Raw genomic sequence first — 19,631 nt, 5'->3', positions numbered from 1 at the left:
CGATAAATACGAACAACAATAAGAGCCTGGGCTACAAGATGAAGGTTAAAGAAAGGGAACGATAAAGACAGAAAAAGAAAAACAAGCACAAGATTACGTGTTTGAACAGATGGATCTTCAGTTGCTTTTTAATAGAGTCTACATTCTGGAGAAAAGATTCTCAGCAATTTTCTTTGTAACTTCAAAGTAAAGTATGTTGCCTCATTGGTATCGACCTGTGATGATCACATCTAATGAAAACGTGTTTTTAAAAAAATTGCTTAATTTTTTACTAACAAATCACACTAGTGCGATCACGTTAACGCATATTCCATGTTAATATTCATGCGGTCTCGTGTCGATGTGGGAAAAAACAATAAGTCCCGAGACGTCTTCTGTACTTTGTATTCAGCCTGAGATTGGCAGACGACACGTGATTCGTTTTGTTTTTCTTTCTGTCCTGATAACATGGCCTGGGCGATGACGGGTGGACGTACCTCCGAGATACGGTAAAATCAATAAGGAATTATTCAACCCATATGTATTATATATATCACCGCGTGACAATGTGATGGAAAAAACTGCATCTGAACAGTCTCCGTAAATTTGCCCTCAAAGCAAAAGAGCGCCCTCATCGATGAAAGGAGACTTGCTAATAAAATTTTCTATTCATAATTGTCACGGCGTCAGCCTCTTTGTTGAGTTTACGATCACATATTATGGTTTGGGCTAAAGACCTTTCCAATAAAATAAGCCTTAATTAAAACCGGTAAATATGCAACTGTGCAGCTTCAGTGATTCCACACTGAGCGAATGAATTCATTGAACATCTGCCGTTGCATTTTTATCCAAGTGGAAAAGGTCAGCACTCATCATCTTCCATAATCAAGCCGACAAAAGAATATATTCTGATATTATATAATGTAAAAAGTCAAGGCTCAAAGGGAAACAGTGATATTCTGCAGGGGGCGAATACATTTTATGGTTCATTAAATTTATGTTCCGTTGAATTCCCAACGAAATGGTAAAGCGTGAACTCCAAAATGCATCCGCCATTTAAACACACGATGAAATAGGTTTAAACGAGTCCTAAATGATCTCAATGGGGAAGCTACGGAGGGACGGAATGGGAGGAAGCATCAAAGTAACATCAAAAAGAAAAACGGAAAGGAAATAAATATGATGATGATCGTAGAAATGCATACTACAACCAGAAGTTTAACGGAGATGTGTGACATCTGGAAACGCTGTGGCGGACACAGTAGAAACAGATGTTTGGTGCAGAGCAGAGACTCACCTTTAACTCAACAACGTCTGCCGCAGTGTCGCTTTAAACGTTTCCTCCACGCTCACCAGCCGACACGCAGATCTAGAGGAGGTGGAAACGAAAAGGAAAGACCAAATGAATGAGTCTGTCATGTGTGTCAGTTCTCACAGTAAACTCAAGCTGTCCATGAGACACATCCAGATGTTTCCTCAGAACAAGAAACAAACAAACAAAAATCAGCTTTTTGTAATAATTACTTTGTTTGGTTTGATGGTAACTAACTGGTTTAACTCGACACACGTCAAACGAGGCAAATACACCAAACAGAAATCTGCCTGTACCCATTATTGTTCTGCTTTAGAAAAAAAAAGTTGGATTATTTTTTTATTTATTTTTGGGATTAATCAAAAACTTTGGGGCTTATTAATCGTTTTCACTTAGCCCAGGACGCAGCGACAGTACCCCCAGAAAAAGTACTGTCTGGGGAGAAGTTAGTGTGGTGGAACATTTGCATGCTGAGAGGAAAATTACCGTCATTAAAATGGTTAATTTCCCACAAAGACAATACCAGAGACAAACTTTGAACGACATATAGCGACTGCACGACCCGGATCTTTGTCAAAACTTGTCAGTGTGTGGGTTGCGAGGTTCTGAGGTTGCTCTTGTTTTCCCGTGGCAAACAGGTTATTGGAAAATAAGCTATGGCATAAATTCCATTTATATTGAAACAGACAAATCCAAAACATATTCAAACACATTACAATAGTCACCATTCTGCCTATAGACAAAAGCATACCCACTACTATGAAACATATATGAGCTCATTAAATATCGGGTTGTATTTCCAGTTCCTGTTGCATTTAAAATAAAAATAAAACAACCTGTCAACTTAGTGCAGCAGTTGTTTTATTGAGAGTAATTTCAGTTCTAAACAACAGAAACATTTTGTGCTTGTTTTTCTGGGTATTACCATGTGCAGCCCATTAAATTGTCCACAACAACATCATATATAAGTACAAAACAGTTTCCAGCTGTTCTCACATGTAAATTAGGCGCGAGAGAGAGACAGAGAAAGAGAACGAGAGCAGGCTGTGGCGACAGCTAGTGCCATTACAGTGGTGTGCACAAATCGACGGCGCGTCGTCATTTGAAATGAGCCGCTAAATATGCGTGCATGACAAATAGCAATGATGGAAACACAGTGAGCATGTCATTGTGATATCAGGCGCCGGCGACTTGAACATTTTGCCTTTGTGACTTTCAGCAGCCATCTGCACCAGTTCCTTTGTGAGGCTCCGTAGAGCACAGCTCCTGTTTCCTGCTGCGTTTTCACATTTGTGCTCCTCCGATCCTTCTGCTCGTCACTCTGTACCACTTCTTACCACAAAACGCTGGGACGAGTTACGACAGAGCGTCTTCCTCTCAAGTTTTGCTCTGTTTGGTGGCACCTAAAAAGATCCAGTCCCTGTTAGGAATATGGAACCCAGCCAGATGTTCTTTCAATTTCCGAGGCTGCGATCATGCAACCACATCCCATTCCCCCTTTCCCCCCCAACCCGGCCATGCTGAACCGATATCACAAGCAGAAATGACATTCATTTCTCCCACGGCACCCGCAGATACCGCAAATGTAACACAGAGCGCAATCTCCATGCCCAACAACCTGTGCAGGCGCTTATGTTACGACATGATGAGGAGGCAACAAGGACACAATCTTTAAGATCGTGGAGCCAGTGGAGGAGGTTGAAGACACTCGACAGGAGAGATATTACTTCAGTAATCGACACTGAGGGGGTGAGCTGCAGAGCATGCTGACCTTGAAGAGTTTAACCTGCCAATCAAAAGAGTGTTCTCTGCCTCTCTGACAGGCAGCGAGGCAGAAAGCAAAGCCCCAGATATGTCAGCTGGGTCCAGATGTAGAAGTGATGGGGAGACACCGAGGGGAATGTGTGCACCACTTTCGACACAGGAAGAAAAAAAACACAGACAACAGAATGTGCTTTGTGTTATGAGCATCTTCATGCATGTTTTTGTGAAAAGTGAATATTTGCGTTTAGCCGCAGACTCATCTGTGCGTATTCCCTCTTTAAAAGTTAATGTGTGGTTTCTTGACACAACTCAAGAAGACAGAAAAACCCGAAAGACAGCAAATAAAAACACAATATTAAAATAAGGCTTCGGCAAAACGCTCCACGTGTCTCTTTACTACGAAATACCACTGACGTGGGTAGCAACTGTTTCCCAGCATGCCTCACAACCACCGTGCAGCACATATACATAAGGCAAATCTCTATGTGCAAAGGTGTCCACCAGGCTCACCATCTGCTCCGAGCACGACGCTCCCACTGGTCAAGCAGTGAGGATATTTATGCCTTTGTTATTTTTTGCTGCTCCCTTATATTAAACTGTATGAAAAGCACTGAGAACTTCCAAACTTTAAAAAAAAAAACAGCTGACTGGATTCAGCAGGTGGCGAGGATGTTGTGAAACAAGACGTCTGGCACTTGCACGCTGTCGTTCCATCTCCCTTTTCTTTTTCTTTTTTTTAGATCCCCCTGCTGTCTTTATGCCATATGCGCTCTTTCACCCTTTGCTGTCTTCCATGACGACGTCGTGTTCGGCACTGCACTCAATTTACTGACAATATTGAATGACAGTGAGCAATATGTTAGGAGGCGCCGGGATTGACACCCGACAGAGGATGAACAAGACATCATGACACCCATTGAAGCCGTAGCTTGTGTGTTTGAGCAATTTTTTATTTCTATTTCTGCAAGACAAACTCCCCCTCACCCATCAACCATCACAACACCCCGCCCGCCGAACTTCACACCGAAGAATTGGATTTGGAACTTGGTTCTGGAACATGTTGCACCTGGGTAGAACTCTGCAGCAGCTGTGGGTTCGTGGATGAGTTATTCTGTTGTGACACAACAGTAATCCTCGACTTTCTGCTCGTGACGGCTGCTCACCGGGGGAATAATTATGAATCCCATAGATCACTTTCGATGTTAACTTCCCCTCACACTTTTATTTTCTGTCTACGTAGTTTCACTTGCCTCCGTCACCTTAAAAGAACGTGGAAACAGGGGGATCACAATATCTCCGGCGCTTCATCCCCGTGGCAATGTGCTGTGCCCCCGCACAGACAGACGCTGCCCTCTCGAACAAACACAATTACCTTGATGAACAGAGGCAGGCTTGTTTATCCCCCGTGTCAAGGTACTTTGGGGGTGACTCACTGTCGGCGAGGAGAAGGAACTTTAGTGATGAGATGCAGCTCTCGACGACTGAGATTCTGGAGAACTTGTCTTCAAATGGACTGCGGCTTCTCAGGTCGCGGTGCGGTGATGTTCTGATGAAGTGTCTGTTCTTGCTTTGGTCTCATCTGTACGGAGCTGACAAAGGGATAGTGTGTAATAGAAAATAGATATGTGCCTGTTCTTTGGCTGGTTGCGATGCAAAGCATGAATCTTGTTTCTCAAACGAGTGACTACGTTCCCCTGTGGTAGATCCACGCTGCCGTACGAGCCGATGCTCGATCATGCAAATGTTTGTTGTGTCACTACGAGTGTACTACACACTCTATATAAACATTGTTCATCGACTGGATCAGTTCAGGTCACATGTGATTATGATGGATGTGGACATATGTCTGGTCCGCTGAGCAAGTCGCAGGAGGAGGAGAGATGGCTGCGCGCTTGGTTGGCAGACCGCCATTTGAGAGTGGGCTCCATCTTGACGGAGGACGGCTGATTCCTATCTCGTCCTCAGTCATTTCCCACACCGGTTTATCCCTGTTTTACCAAAAGGCTCTTACTGCTACACCTGTTCGTCATTCACATGCCTGAAGCATCACATGGTACCCAGGGACCCGGAAGGGCCAGAATATATCAGTAAGGGAAGGAGGATAGACAAAAAAAAAGAAAATTGGACATGGATATAGAGATCTAGGATAAACAAGAGTAAAATAAAGATATCCAGCGGCTTTACAAGAGCACATTTGCTCCACATGAGAAATGAAGAGATTAAAACCATGCCCCTATGAGAAAACCAAACAATGACCCATAAAAATATGTTTTATATGCAGCAGCACACTGCACAACCTGGAGGTGAAGGCATGTGTCACACACACACAAACACACACACACAGGTAATAAAAAAACAGTTTGGTTCTTCACACAGCATATTGCAAATCCTTAAGCCTGCTGTACATACAGGTTAATAGACAATATAAGAAAGCCTATGAGATATTTTTACGTGATAAAAAAATCTATTTTGTGGATCTTATGGACTAACCCGAGAAATTTCTGTTCAGCGTCTTATATAATGTTACTTTACTATATATATGGAGGTTGCTACACCACTAACACGTGCCTGACCTTGATGTTCACTGAGCTCAATGTCTGAATAACCTTGTGCAGCCTCTCTCTCCTCACGCGGCTACATTATGTGTCAGAGTGACTAAGTAATGACTGACAGAATCACGAATTCAACCCCTTCTCAGGTGAATCGAAGCTGAATGTAAATCATTGTGTCTCGGCAGGCGTGTCGTGCTCTCTACGGAGCGCCGTACGCACTCGCATTCATGTTTATGTGCTACGAAGGGGCAGGCGAAGCTAAACTAGGCCAAAGGGGGGTCGTCTCCATGGCGACAGCAGCCAAAAGGACCACATGGCACCTGAGAAATATATCAGCTACTAGTAGAGTTGTTAGTTTGTGTTGTGGAGGATTATGAGACAATAAATGGTGAAATCCGTCAAAATGTTTTGAAATAACAGCATTCTGGAAAGAGAATGATATTTAATTGCCCATATTTCAGCCAAGTAAAGGTTAATAATTTCATAACTCGCTGTAATGTTCAAAATGAGCATTATTTGTCTCATACTGTACTTTTCTGCAGGGTCTATTTTAACCTCCTGTCTGAAATGTTCCATTTCAGCTCTCGCCTCTCAAAAAAACCCTTTTACAGCGCTTGTACCTGTCACGCTCCTCATGCAGAGGCTTCAGCTATAAACACCAGTGTAGCCATGGTAACTAGTGAGGTGTGAAGTGGAAAAATAAAGTTATTTATTTGTAAACCAAAATATTTTTCAGAGGATGTTTAGAATTATATAAGAATGAAAACTGTAAATATAAATTTTACTTCATAAATATAGATTAATATTATTATTGAGAAAACTCCACATTCAAAAGAAGAGATGGACGGAATCCAAAGTAAATTTGGGCCTTTTTTTGTAACAACGAAAAAACGTTTGTTACGAGTAACTTGGGGAAATTATTTACCAGGTATGTGTTTGACAAGTTCTTATTGACCAATAACTTAAAGTTTTAATCTCCACATTTAAGAGAAGAGATGGACGGACTCCAAACAAAATGTTGGCCTTTTTTGTTACGTAGTTCTTTTTGAACAATAACACCTTATTTAGAATTTTTTTCTCTGCAGTTAAATCTGCAGTAACTTTAAATATGCAGCCCACCGTATACAATTCATTTTTACTTTCATATAAGGATGAAAACTAAAAATATATTTGGTAGACGTGCGTGTTACTCTTCACTTGATGACGTAGACGCTTCACAGGGGAAAAAAAGGCAGAGAAAGCAGGGTGGTTATTTTCATCACATACTGCAAGTTTGCTGCACTTATAATCAAAACTCAATATTTTTTTTAAAGCTACACTCTTTAGAAGTTAATAATAAAGGTCGACACTATTTAAGTTGAGAAACTGAAAGGTCAGAAGTGTTTCTGCTCCGTCAGATCAAAGCTCATATTTCAGAGAATGAACTGAAAAAGAATGAGTATGCTCCAAAAGTTAGAAAGATGCCTTTCAGACTCCATTTATTCATCCATGGCATTTTTTTCCCTAATATAACAAAATAAGCCTATTGCATTAGCTTGGTAAAAAATTGCCACCCAATGCCTCCTCTCCGGCTCAGGCTTTCCAGACGATGATCAAAGCTGGTCTACGACCGTAAAGAGCTCGACTCTGGGGGCAGAAGAGGTTCATTGACTCCGGCTCCTCTGCTCTGCCTCTTGACGGACCAACAGGGCTTTCATTTGCTCCGGCTGCCTCGCCGCTATTACCGAGAGTAGATGTCCTGAAAAGATGCCTGCCCCCCCTCCCCATCTTAAAAAGCAAAGGGGACAGGGTGTGCTCAGATAATGCAAAGAATTTCTGTAAATTCCGTCATTTTCAGGATGGATTTAAAAAGATATTAAAAGACGGTGTTCTAGACGGTGGTGTGGAGGAAAAAAACACCTCCTGCTTTTGAACAATTTAAGTGCATGTGTCATTTTGTTCATTTGCATCTTCACAGGAAGAAGAGAGAGTGCAAGAAAAAAGTGTTTCTGATTTATCATTTCATTTCCATTTCTTTTAGACAGACTTACAGACAGACTGTTCAGGATTAATTAAAGTTCTTCTTCTTCCCCTGAAGTCCTTAAAAAAACTATATATGATGATGATACCTTAGCTTTACTTTGGGCAAGACTCCTCGGTTTATCCGTCTAACAAAGCAGCTTGTGAGCACAGCGTTTATTCTCAGAGGTGTGAGAAACCTGACGTAGTTTTCAGAAATAACAGCACAGTCTTAGGAGGCGTTTTGTTACCTAGCAACTCGACTGCAAACCTACGTTGACGCAGTGCTAATGGTGAAGTAACACATTGACTAAACAAGACACCGCGCAGGGGGGACGGAGCAACATGACAAGGAGAAAAACTTAATCTGCCTCATCCTTTATGGCAACGACTGGCGTCGGGTTCAGGTTTGTTACCATCCTTCAAAACATGGCAGATTTAAAAAATCCTCTGAGGAGTGTGGGGGGGGGGAGCGTTGATGAAGCCACGCAGAAGGCAGAAGGTTCACCGGTGTTTGAACACAACGAGCAGACAGACAGAATTATACTCCCTTGTTCAATTTACAGTCGACCACGAGCCAGCGCAGCATTAAACAAGCATCTGGGCATTTTGGCTCCGGCTGCCGTTGGCGAGGCGGAGATGTCGCTTCAACCCCCACCTGAGACCATTGGGCTGTCGCTGTGGAGGAATCTCTCCTGCGGTGTCTTAGGGTGGCTCAATTTATTGTAAATTGACTTAATTTATCATGACTTTAATAAGCTTTGTTGTTAGGGTCTGAATCACAAGGATGACAGTTTCATAACAACTTCAATAACTGTTTATTCTGCAGTCGCGCTTCAAGCTCGGCTTATTGGACAGTTGAGCCTGTATTGGGGTTAGAAACTGAAAGAGTTGAGCTCACACTCTAATCTGGAACGTCAAACATAAGCTCCTTATCTATTCTTATTTTTTTCCCATCATTGTTTCCGATTCATCCTCTGCCACGGCACGTTGACATGATCACAACACGAGATAAAACAGGTGGAACAAAACACATCCCCGCTGTTTGTTGCTCTGGAAAACCGTCGTGAGTGGGAGAGAAGTCTGAGTAAACTTTGCAAGAATACAGCAAATAACATTTGAGCGCTAAAAGATACGAGGAAGCATCTTCCGCTCTGCAAATGGTGACATTTCAGATCCACTTTGGTCATTTGGCTTCACTTTCTGCACCCGGTGACTACGTCCATTTTTATAAACAGTCTTTGTTTGTGGATGAAAAGTCCTAAACGTAGTAGAAAATGTTTGTTTTGCTAAATATCCGCATTAGTGTGGACAGGGTGTCATTTTCGCTCATTCGCTCTGAATGTGTTTGTTCTACTAGTCTTATAATATTTACCAAGGCACGGCTTAATCCCCCAGGAGAGGGACAGAGAAAAGAAGTACCACCCACACTCCATACGGAGGGATTAAACCCATAGGCTTTACATCACACCTTCACACACCCAGGCCACTCAGGCAGCATTACATTTTTTCCCCAAAAACCCAGATGTCTCAGCTTCCCCACGGTATTACACAAAACAAACGTTGCTCGGTATTGACACTGACTCGGTTTGGAGGTGCCTTGGGCTCAGGCGCCGCCGCGATGACTCACCAGAAACTGATCTGAAGAAGGTGCAGTGCGAGGAAGCTCGCCTGCCCCAGATATTTCATATAAAAAGGGAGGAACGGATTAAAGAAGCAGCAGCTTTTGTCCTGTTAATATGATGCCAACCATCTTTTTTCTGACACCTTTGGTACAAGATGATTCGCCTATTTCTGCCAACAATCAGGAGAGTGGGTTGGGACTGTCGAGGTTTCTTTTTTTTTTCTCCCTCTCCAGATCTCTATCATCAAGTAAATGTGCAATTCTAGGATTTTTGATTGTCTACTTTAATCATTATGTCCCATAAGTGTATATATATATATATATATCCAAATTTGACAATAATACGGTCAAACGGAGATTGTTGACTAGTATCCACTTGTCCCTGTGTCCCTGTGAGATGTATGGCAGCTTCAAAGCTTTATGTCTTTCAGGAGACAAATGGAACGGCGCAAGAGAACTTTCTTTCAATTTAACACACGACGAGAGCTCTGGCGGTGCCCTTGCACTCGGTTGCCTTTTTTTCCGCTCCTGTCTAGACATGAACAGAAAATGTACTAATTCAAAAGTAAGAAGTCGGTCTGTGAGAAACTAGCACATGTCTCAGCACGTTCTGGAGGCCAGGCACACTCCATATCCTCGGTTGATAAGGTGACATGGGTTAGTGGAAGTTTGACAGTGGATCCTCTCCGGGAAGAGGTTGGGAGGGATTTGGAAAAAAGAAGATGTGACTACAGGGGCACATTGGTGCTATGTGATGACAAGAAAAAAACAAGTCAGATTTTTGGCACCAAACAAGAAGGGTTGGAGCGTTGGTGGACTCGGTGTGTGACAGGCTGAGAAATCTTACAGTTAAATAGTCATACTCCCAATCATATAATCTTATTTAGCTTTAAATATTATTACATTGGTTTAAATTAAAGCGAATTAGAATAATTCTTTTTTAATTTATATATGTTTGAATTACTCTTAAATTGATTTAGCCCACTGAGAATAACACCATTAATGTTTCCCATCATCACTGCAACAGTTAATACTTGGAATTCATCATTCATTAGTTTATTATGAGTGCAGCTCTTCCTCTTTCTTTTTTTACCATTTGACATGGATGATACTTTTCTGAAACTCAACTGATGAATTCGACAGCCCTCCAGAGAGTCCAGAACCGAACCGTCTTCGGGAGGAAGAAGAGCTCATAGAATATCAAGGAGCCACACATTCTTCTCTCTGGGGAGAGAAGCAAACAGCGTTCTGTCTTTTGTGTTTGTCATATCTCCTCCAGCCCATGGTGACCACAATGTGTCTCAAACACTTTGGCTCACAAAGGACAGATCGACACCGAGGAGCCGGGGGAAACAAAGCATTGTGGGAAATGACTTCCCTGTGGCCATTTTGAACACGCCAGGCCATCTTCCCCCCAATGTGCTGTCCTCTCTTAAGCTTATCCAGAGGCGACTCTCTCTCTCTCTCACCACGTAAGGATCATAGTGCTGCACTGACGGAGACAAGCCACCCAATCGCATGGTTACTACACAGTGCGTGGCGGGCCTCCAGCACCAGGCAGAGCCACTGACGAACTGCCCTGCACATGACGTGAAGAGCACACAGTCGCATGAGCTGTTAACGGCCTATTTTGATTACGAATACGCCTTAAGATGTGCACTACAGTCTGGACACTTTTCATGCACTTTTTTCCAGAGGGGCTTGTATGTGAGAACACAAATGTCCGCAAATGTTGGACATCTTTCGTGACTTTGAGGAAATATGAACAAGGATTATAATCTCTAGGTTTTGACCTTTTTTCCTGGCAAATTATGGAAGCATGGTACAATGGGATTGTAACCCAATTATATGTCATGGAGGAGGATTAATATGCCAGCTACTGGAAAAGGGCCTTAGACATCTCTGGATGTGAGATCTTGTATGAAGCATAAAGAGCAGTGAACAATGGCAAGTGACGGTGGGGAAGAGCATCAGTCATCTGTGACAGCTTTATAATAAAGAGTGGAGTAGAGACGCCGCTATATCAAATCAGACAGTGTCGCTAATTACTCATCTCTGTAAAATCTACGTCTCCAACCAGGAACCAGGGAAAACCTTTACATAAAAAAAATAAAATACATATGTATCATTCAACCTAAAGAGAACCAGTGTGAAAACTGTCTCTCTGAAACATTTTGTGTATTAACTTTCAAACTTTGTTCCTGCCTGTGAAGAAGAGGCCAATGCACCATCCTCCTGTTGCCTGAATGGCCACTGTGGCCATTTCGGATCACAGCTGACTTCACTCCATTGAATTAGCACACAGCCTTCTGGGTAACAGGCTCAGGGGCCATGTCGGAGCCTCAGTGGTGAATATTAGATTGCACGCCTCCAGATCTAATTAAAGGAAGCAACAGGACAATGTCTGCATCTCAAATGAGACCGGGGGCCATCAGGCATCCCGACTCCCTGCTGGATTTACTGATTTGATTGATTTTGTGTATATGTGTCAGAGAATAACAGGAGGTAAATATGTCCCTCTCAGTAAATATAATGAGGCCACTTTTCATGTATTACACATTTGAAAGGAAAATGGAATTTGGGATTGTATAGTCTGCTGCAAATAGCCTGCATTCTCCTGTCCATTACACATACTGATCATATTAAAGATGGAAAACAAAAGTTCATGGCTTGACACTTACAGTATCTTCACTTGGACGCGTTTCTTCCAGTCGTCCCTTCAAAATGGCAGCTCACTGAAAAAGAAACGTCATGGTGTCAGTGTCCACAGTGTAAACGTTAAAAACATCTGCCTTGAAGACATAAGCATCAAGTGGTTGAACCAAACAGTGCTTCAGTTCAATTTAATTAAATAAATGAAGACATATGAATCAAGCTTCCTTGAAAATTAAATTACTGGGCCACTGTATTCTTTTTTTTTTGTCCAGCATTAGTCTCGAAATATTAGCTCAAATTTGAAATAGAAATGACTTGTGCCTGAAGGCAGAGGTTTTACAGTAGTTAACAAGTGTAGCAGCCATTAATCACCACAATTCAGTACCAGTTGAATTTCCCAATGTCCACTATGAGGTGATAAGAAGTAGGTTAATACTCTCAGGTGGCGTGTTAGCTGATAATTGGCCATTGACTGTAATTACACTTTTCAATCCATCCTTTTTTTATGGACAAATCCTTTAACCCTATGAGTTGTGTCGGTATTTATAATACAGCAACGCTCATGTACTCAAAGTCTTCTTTCACACCACATAGTTATAATGGAGGGATATTACGTTTCAGAGTGTTGAAAATATCTTTTTGAAGCAAAGGTAAATTACTTTATTAATTAACCTGCTTGTTCTTTCATTGTGCAGTACTCAACTTTCTAAACTCAGTTCTAAACCATAAATAGATACCATACTTAGTTTGTGATCTCCATTTTCCATTTGGCTTTTGGTACCTTAAGCGTACAGCTGGTGTGAAATTGGGCAGAAATCATTAGGCGTAACAAAACATCCATTTGAGTTTCAACTAGTTAGGTCGTTATTGTGAAAGATCGGCTTCACTAGAACCTGAAATCCCCAATTTTAAAAATGTTAATAAGTTTTATATTAATTGGAGACAGAAAATAGTGTTCTCATTTGCCGGAAGCAGATGGCACATCATCAAGCAGTAACAACATATGCTCAGCCACGTTAATAGTTTCAAAGGACAAATAAGCTAAATGAATCAGAAGAGTTTTAGGAGGAGAGAAAGGGTCTAGTCCAACTCTGACATGACCAAAGAAGAACTGTATACTGGTTTCATACTGTGTCTAAATTGGTCCTTTTCATGAAATTCACAGTTTTATTTTCCTAAATGAAACACAATTTTCCTCCCAAAATGTGGATGGAAGCAACATTTTCCAATTTCTACCAATTCATCACTTCTTCTCTAGATAGAAACATACAGGTGGAAGGAAAAATGGTAGAGAGAGTTTGGTCCATTGATTTGCTAAAGGCAGAAAATCAGTAGCAGATCCATAACACGACGCCTCAGAAGATATAAACAGCCGCTAATTAGAGGCTGATATTTACCAGTGGACAGCAGGAGGGCTTTGAAAGCCGACTCTGTGCTTTTGCTGAAAAGGGTGTTTCATGAATGTGTAACAGTCATGTGGGTTTGAGAAACAAACACCTCACCGGTCCTAAAATAGACTTCAAACGCCCGGGGACACCGGTCGGCCCTCGCCGGGAGTCATTGACACCCAATGAGCCGAGTGAAGAGGACCTAAAGACGTGTCTATTTTTTAAAGTGGAGGGGTCAAGAGCAGACCCTTTAGCCTGAGCGATGGGGTTCAAAGCCCCACAGATTAACTTCACTGTAAGAGGCCTGAAAACTTCAGATCATTGTGCTCACATAATATGTCCAGAAATCAACCTGAGCCATGTTAATCACTATACCGTGGGGATCTTTTGACGGTCTCTTGGTCTAAATGTCAAGAAGATGTGATATTAAAAAGCCAGTGAGCTTTGTTCTTCAAATTAAGCTGAAACAGTTGAAGCTGAAATAAATTTGACATGGTAGGGACGTTCACCTTGCCTTATCCTAACCCTGTAGCTGTTGCAGCATCACAACCTTCGCAGCCCGTCTTTCAAAGACCCGTCTTTTATACGCCGACTTGCCTTCGCACCAATATCCACAGAAAACATTCACCCTGGGAAACTGCTGGAGGTGAGCTCAAAAGTTTTTAATCAAGGAGCTTTTAATTCTCTGTGGACTAAAGCCAACTGTCTGAACATCAGGAGAGTGACTACGCTAGATTGAATGGAGGGTTTAAGACGTTATTTTCTCGTCTTTTGCATTTCGTGTCCAGAAAACAACAGCACACACTGCATGACTACTGCACATCCAGTGCTTCTCAGAAACAAATATCTCAATAATATGAGATAAACAACTGACCATCCCCGCTGTCCGTTTATCATGTGGCCTGCAACAACACAAAAAATATTCTCCTGCGTATAGAATGCTGCATTACCCCCATGAAAAACACAAACACACAATATTAATCTCGGGGCTCATATTGGCATTTAGATCTCAAGATCTATTTAATAAGAAGCCGAGGGGACCACTGTTTCAGTAACAATGGGAGCCGCTCGGTTCAGTAGCAGAGGCACAAAGTCAATATCCGGTAAGGAGATATTACCCCCGAGGAGCAGGAGGCGCCATCGTTCTCTAAATCTCATGTCCTCCTCTCCTCAGAGTTCGGAGGCTGGATCGAGTTGTGTCCATTGTTTTCTTCAAGCTGGTTGTTTCAGACATTCAGCCTTGACAACAACCAAATCTGGGGCCCTGCTTGAATTTGACTGAGAGAATTTGGCACATGGACACCGCCCAGGCTGTTAGCGAACGGCCAAAACGATGACTACGTCTGGATTCTGCCAAACCTTTGCACAGGGGCCACTTGTGTTTTAGTGCGATGTAATGAGGCTGCCGTACGACACTGTCTGGCATCCCCCTGTTTTCTGGCTGTTTACACGGCGCACTGCTGCCGCGTTTGCTGGACTCGCAAAAAAAAAAAGGTGACGGACAGCAGCCTTACGAGGGTCGAATCTCCATCAACAACAGCAGCAAGACGACATTATTGCAAAAGATTATAATGTGTTGACCCTGTTTAGACCCTTAAGTACTGTCAGTAATAAAAAGCTCTGTAGAGTGTAACACTTTGTGGCATTGTTCCCTTATCTTTTTCATTATAAATAAGCAAGTACAACTTCTCTTGAAGCACAAGTAATGAGTCGGTGCTGCATATTTCATTCCACATCCTTCATTGTGAGCTAAAACCTTTTTGAAGATGACACAAAGTGCTGTATATCAAATAAAAAGGGGACACATCATTTTTTAGTAGTGACACTTTTGTTTACAAGGCCCAGCCGAGTCATTTTTCTTAACAATTCATCCTTGGACTGTACGACTTCCTTATTGAATTTAATGTGGAAGTTTTGTGGAGCACAGCTATTTTGTGATGACACAATAAAAACTATGTGGGAAAAGCTTTTGGAAATGTTGCACTCGCCTGGAACAACAACAGACGGGCAACCTCAAACTTTACAATTATAAATAAGCTGGACACCATGAAGGTCAGGCTGGTTTGTTTTGTCCCCCCCAAATATTCAATCCACCATCTGGCCAAAGCAGGCAGGTGGGGGGGTTTGATGCCTGTTCGCTCATGCCCAGGCCGGAACCTCAGAACTGGCATCACACTAAAACAGGTATTTTAATATCAGCTTCGGCAGAGCGATGAGGCGTTTGAGACCCTCGCAGGCAACATGAAAGTTACTGTAAAAGCAGCGGAGCAGGACGTCTAATGGTGCTTATTAGCAGAAACACGGGGCTTATGAGAAAAGCTCCCAATGAAGCATTTAGGAATTTAAGCTGAAACTTTTTTTCGTCTCTGCTGCAAACAGAAAGAATCTAGAGCATCTTAGCATCTTTTCATGCCTGTCGCAGGAAGGTCACTGCACTTGGCCGCGACCGATGATGCTTTTGTGAATCCACTTTTGATGGATTTCCATGATAAATAACCCTCTGTCACTGTGACGGGTGTTCAAGCTCCATCTCTTGAGAGCATTAACAGTGAGAACGTATAAGAATGGCTCAGCCGGCCTCATTTCCGTACATCAATTCATGCGCCGGCTCCGTCTGTTTGGCGCTGGAAGAAATAATTAACAGTTTTGTCTGCTTTGTTTTTCTTTGGGTCTCTGCTTGTCAGTTACTGTATGATCCGGTACTCCAAGTCTGGCCGGGCCCGTCACTCAGCGTTTCTCTCTCTTGACATCAAAACATTTGATAATCACCCTGCTTACAGACGCTGGAGAGGAGAAACAGCCCGGTGACGCCGCGCCTACTAATTGTGCTGCCTGAGATGTCTCCGTCATCAGACTAAACTGCATGACATTTAACAATGAATAGCATTTTTTGCCCATTTACTTAGCTGAATGGGCCAAAGTGACAATCGACAATTGAATTGAACACAAATGAAAAGATGACTATGTGACAGGAATATATGAAACAGGCGTAACCCACGGCCGATGGACTGTCTGAAAAGACAACAGAAGCTGATGTAACAGACTCTGTGTCACTGTGATGGAGATGAGGGTTTCTATAGTAAACATATGTTTACATACATCTACTCCTGCTTTCCAGACATCCCCCCGGAGGAGCTGCATGTGTGAGCACAAATGTACAAATCATTTGATTCCGATTTTGAAGGCAGTACAAAGTCGGGGAGAACAGCGTCCGATTGAGCTGCTGTGAGAACAGACAAAGTACTTACTTTACAAATACAAATACATAATTTAATTATTTGGCCTATCGTGGTTCCACAACAGTTTTCGACTACGTGCTCAATTTCGCACATTGACACTTTCCAGCCATACTAGGTTTTGACCGGTCTTATTATTCGACCGATGGGGATTTTTTTGGGGTCCGATGACAATATTGGGGAGTAAAAAATCTGATATATTGGTCTGTGTGTGTGTGTGTGTGTGTGTGTGTGCGTTGAAATGATTCCTTTGATGTCATTATCAAACCCTAATGACAAAGAAATGTCATTGAAGCTTAAAGTATCAAGCTACAGTTTAACCACAGACTTTATTCGATATGTCTGGGGCAGGCTCTTATTGACCTGTTTTATTGGCATACCGATAAATTTCTAATCTTCTAATTCTAAAGAGCATCTGATTTCTTGTAGAGATGTTTTAACTGGTCAGAAGGAGCCAGACTTATTTAGTGGTATGTGCATGAAGATCCCCATGGAGGATTTCCCTCTGATGGAGACGGCAAAGAGCGATTTCCCTCGGAGCCGCGTCATTAACATCAATACAACTCTCACTCAGCATTAAACTAAATGAAGTACATCTATAAAGGATTGAATAAATAAAGTGAAATGTTTTTTCTTTCCATAAATGAAATGCTGTTTGGGTCTGGGGTTTGAGAGCTACAGAGCTTCAATAACCCGTCTGGGCAGAGTAGAACGTCCTTGAAGCTGGCACTCAAATCAGACGGCATAATAACATTCAGATGGTCTCGCTGCATGATGGTGACACAGCACTGGCAGGCCCTGTCTCTCCGGTGCTTCGCCCTTGAACGATAAAGCCTTTTACCCTCTGCGTTTACACAGTTACTTAAACTTCCATCAGGGGAAAAAACGTCACAAGTATTATTCTCGCATCCATTATTGTCAGTGTGGGCACCTGAGACACACAACTCCCTCCTCTCCTAATGTGGCAGTTGAAAGGTAAGCAGACTTTGCATAAGTTGAAGCCTCACACGGCTTATTGGAGGAGACAACCATGACCATGTGCGGCACACTGCCAGGCTCAGTAGTCACCTCCCCGGTCAGGATGACCCACTTTGAGCCAAACATCCATCAAACGCTGTTTTAATTTGAAATGGAGTGTCCCAAGATCCCAGGCAGCCTGGGTAAGCTCTTTAAGGCAACGCTCTTTAAGATTAAACTCAGATATATAACGCACAATGGACAATCCGTCTTCGTTTAGGTGATGCACTTTGTGAGACAGCGAGATGTTTGAGCTCTTTTTTTTTTATTCTGCAGGGTTTACAGGTTACGATCCAATCTGGAGAGTGGATCAGATATACTTTGAGCTGTACCCTCCTCTCTGCCGAGGGGTTGATCGGGACCCAAATCCTCTCATGTGACATAATCAAACTGAACGACGGCACTCGAGAGTCTGCACTCGGGATAATCACGCAATCAAATTGCATTATGTCGCTTCCACAGGTGCAACACAAACGCAGAGCGGTTGCCACTGGCGCTAATTCGAGTCGCGTTTGGCTTCTTTTGCCTCAACACGTCTCTGCGGAAATCATTATTCTATGATGGGAGGGTATTCTTCATATTTGAATGTTTGGGACATTACGTGCTATAATTTCGGTGATAACAATTCCATGACGGGACTCTAGGGTCACATCATATTATTCATTTATAAAACATAGACAGGCCTCAGGCCACAATCAGCAGCTGTGATTCCAACAACTATCTCCTGTCGACAAAGGATATTTTTTGACATCGTCACATTAAGATTTTGGCAAGGAAGCAGACAGAGGGTGAAATACATAAGGGTATCTGAAAAATCACCAGCTAGTCTGATTTCTTCACATCATCCACATTATTACATCAAAGGCACGAGGGCTTCAAGATGGTGGCTATTCAGGAATGCAATGTAATTATGTCTTGGCAGAACAGAACAACCTTTCTGACGTTAATGTGAAATTGGGCATTGTTGCTGCGTGCAGATGGCACATGAATAGCGAGCTGACAAGAAAAAGAAAAAGAAAAAGAAAGAAAGAAAGATCTCGCTGTGAGCAGAAGTCGTTTTTGCCAACGCTGACTTTACCGGCCCTGTTTTAGCGGTTGCTAGGCAACACTCATAAGTGTGCGCTCTCCGCTGATGGGAGTCGGGGGAGAAAGAGACATGACGTAGGAACTTAAAAGTTGGACTTCTGCTGGGATGTAATTAGATCTTTTTAGGGACCGTTTGGGAGCGGACACCTGTACACAAATACTGTGAGGTCAAAGGGCAACTGGAGCCATGAAAGAGAAATATTTAATCCTACAATGACAGAAAAGTTACATTAAGTGGGAATCAGCGATATTGTCAAGCTTGAAGCTTTGATGCTGTGTTCAAAGATACATCCAAAAATGCATGAATGTCATTAACGTGAATTCATTTCATTTAGCTGGTGGTTCAACCTGGGGGTGAATAAAGTTAAATCTACTTTCAGTTCTGAAATATAAAAAAGTCATGACTCTCTATTTTGACACAGCAGCTGCATTATATTCTGCTCTACCCTCGGTTGTGGGGGAAGAGGAATGTCATCTGTGCTTTTGATGAATTTCTCCCATTATTTTGCAGAATATCAAAGAAATATCCAGGGTCGAGGAAAGAAAGGGGAGAAAAAGCCTTTACTGACTTGACACCAAAGCCTGAAGTTTCCGTTTCCTCTAAAAAATGTCTGCAATCGAGTTGTGTTAAAAATATCTTGACGTGACATTGCCAGGATCCAAAGCGTAAAGAAAAAAGTATTCAATTATATTCACACAGGCAAAAAAAAGGTCAGGATTTCAAAATACTTTGACATTAACTTGCTCTCATTTTGCTTTATTTTTCCCATAAACTTCTAGTGTTTCACTGTATCTTCCCCTTTTCATTACTGAGAGAGTTCTGCTGATTTATTGCCTTTAGATGAGAAACTATAAATCAAAAAAAGGAATGGATGAAAAAAAATAAGTGAGTATTGAAAACAGAAAGCCGGAGCACTGAAGGGTTATTGGAGAAAATCCACAGTCTTTCAGCGTTTGAAATGGGCAACTGTGACCTTATGATAAGCACAAATCAGCCACCGGCACTCGAAACACACACAC

The 19,631-nt window shown here is 42.3% G+C and overlaps 1 protein-coding gene across 7 annotated transcripts in view; it reads right to left on the bottom strand.

Annotated features, from left to right (window-relative positions):
- Positions 1 to 19,631, bottom strand: part of syt1a (synaptotagmin Ia) — a 130,529-nt gene that overhangs the window by 73,246 nt on the left and 37,652 nt on the right. For 6 of the 7 annotated variants that reach the window (XM_035616488.2, XM_035616470.2, XM_035616507.2 and 3 more), the window contains 2 exons: positions 11,911 to 11,964; positions 1,277 to 1,348 (listed from right to left, as the gene is read on the bottom strand). The gene's annotated coding sequence lies outside the window, so the exon portion shown is untranslated. Of the gene's footprint in view, positions 1 to 1,276; positions 1,349 to 10,357; positions 10,377 to 11,910; positions 11,965 to 19,631 lie in introns of those variants that run through there. The other variant, XM_035616498.2, reaches the window with a different exon arrangement.

Source organism: Scophthalmus maximus, chromosome 12 (assembly GCF_022379125.1).
Source record: "Scophthalmus maximus strain ysfricsl-2021 chromosome 12, ASM2237912v1, whole genome shotgun sequence".
In the NCBI taxonomy this organism is placed as follows: domain Eukaryota; kingdom Metazoa; phylum Chordata; class Actinopteri; order Pleuronectiformes; family Scophthalmidae; genus Scophthalmus; species Scophthalmus maximus.
This window is presented reverse-complemented; position numbering and strand designations above follow the sequence as displayed.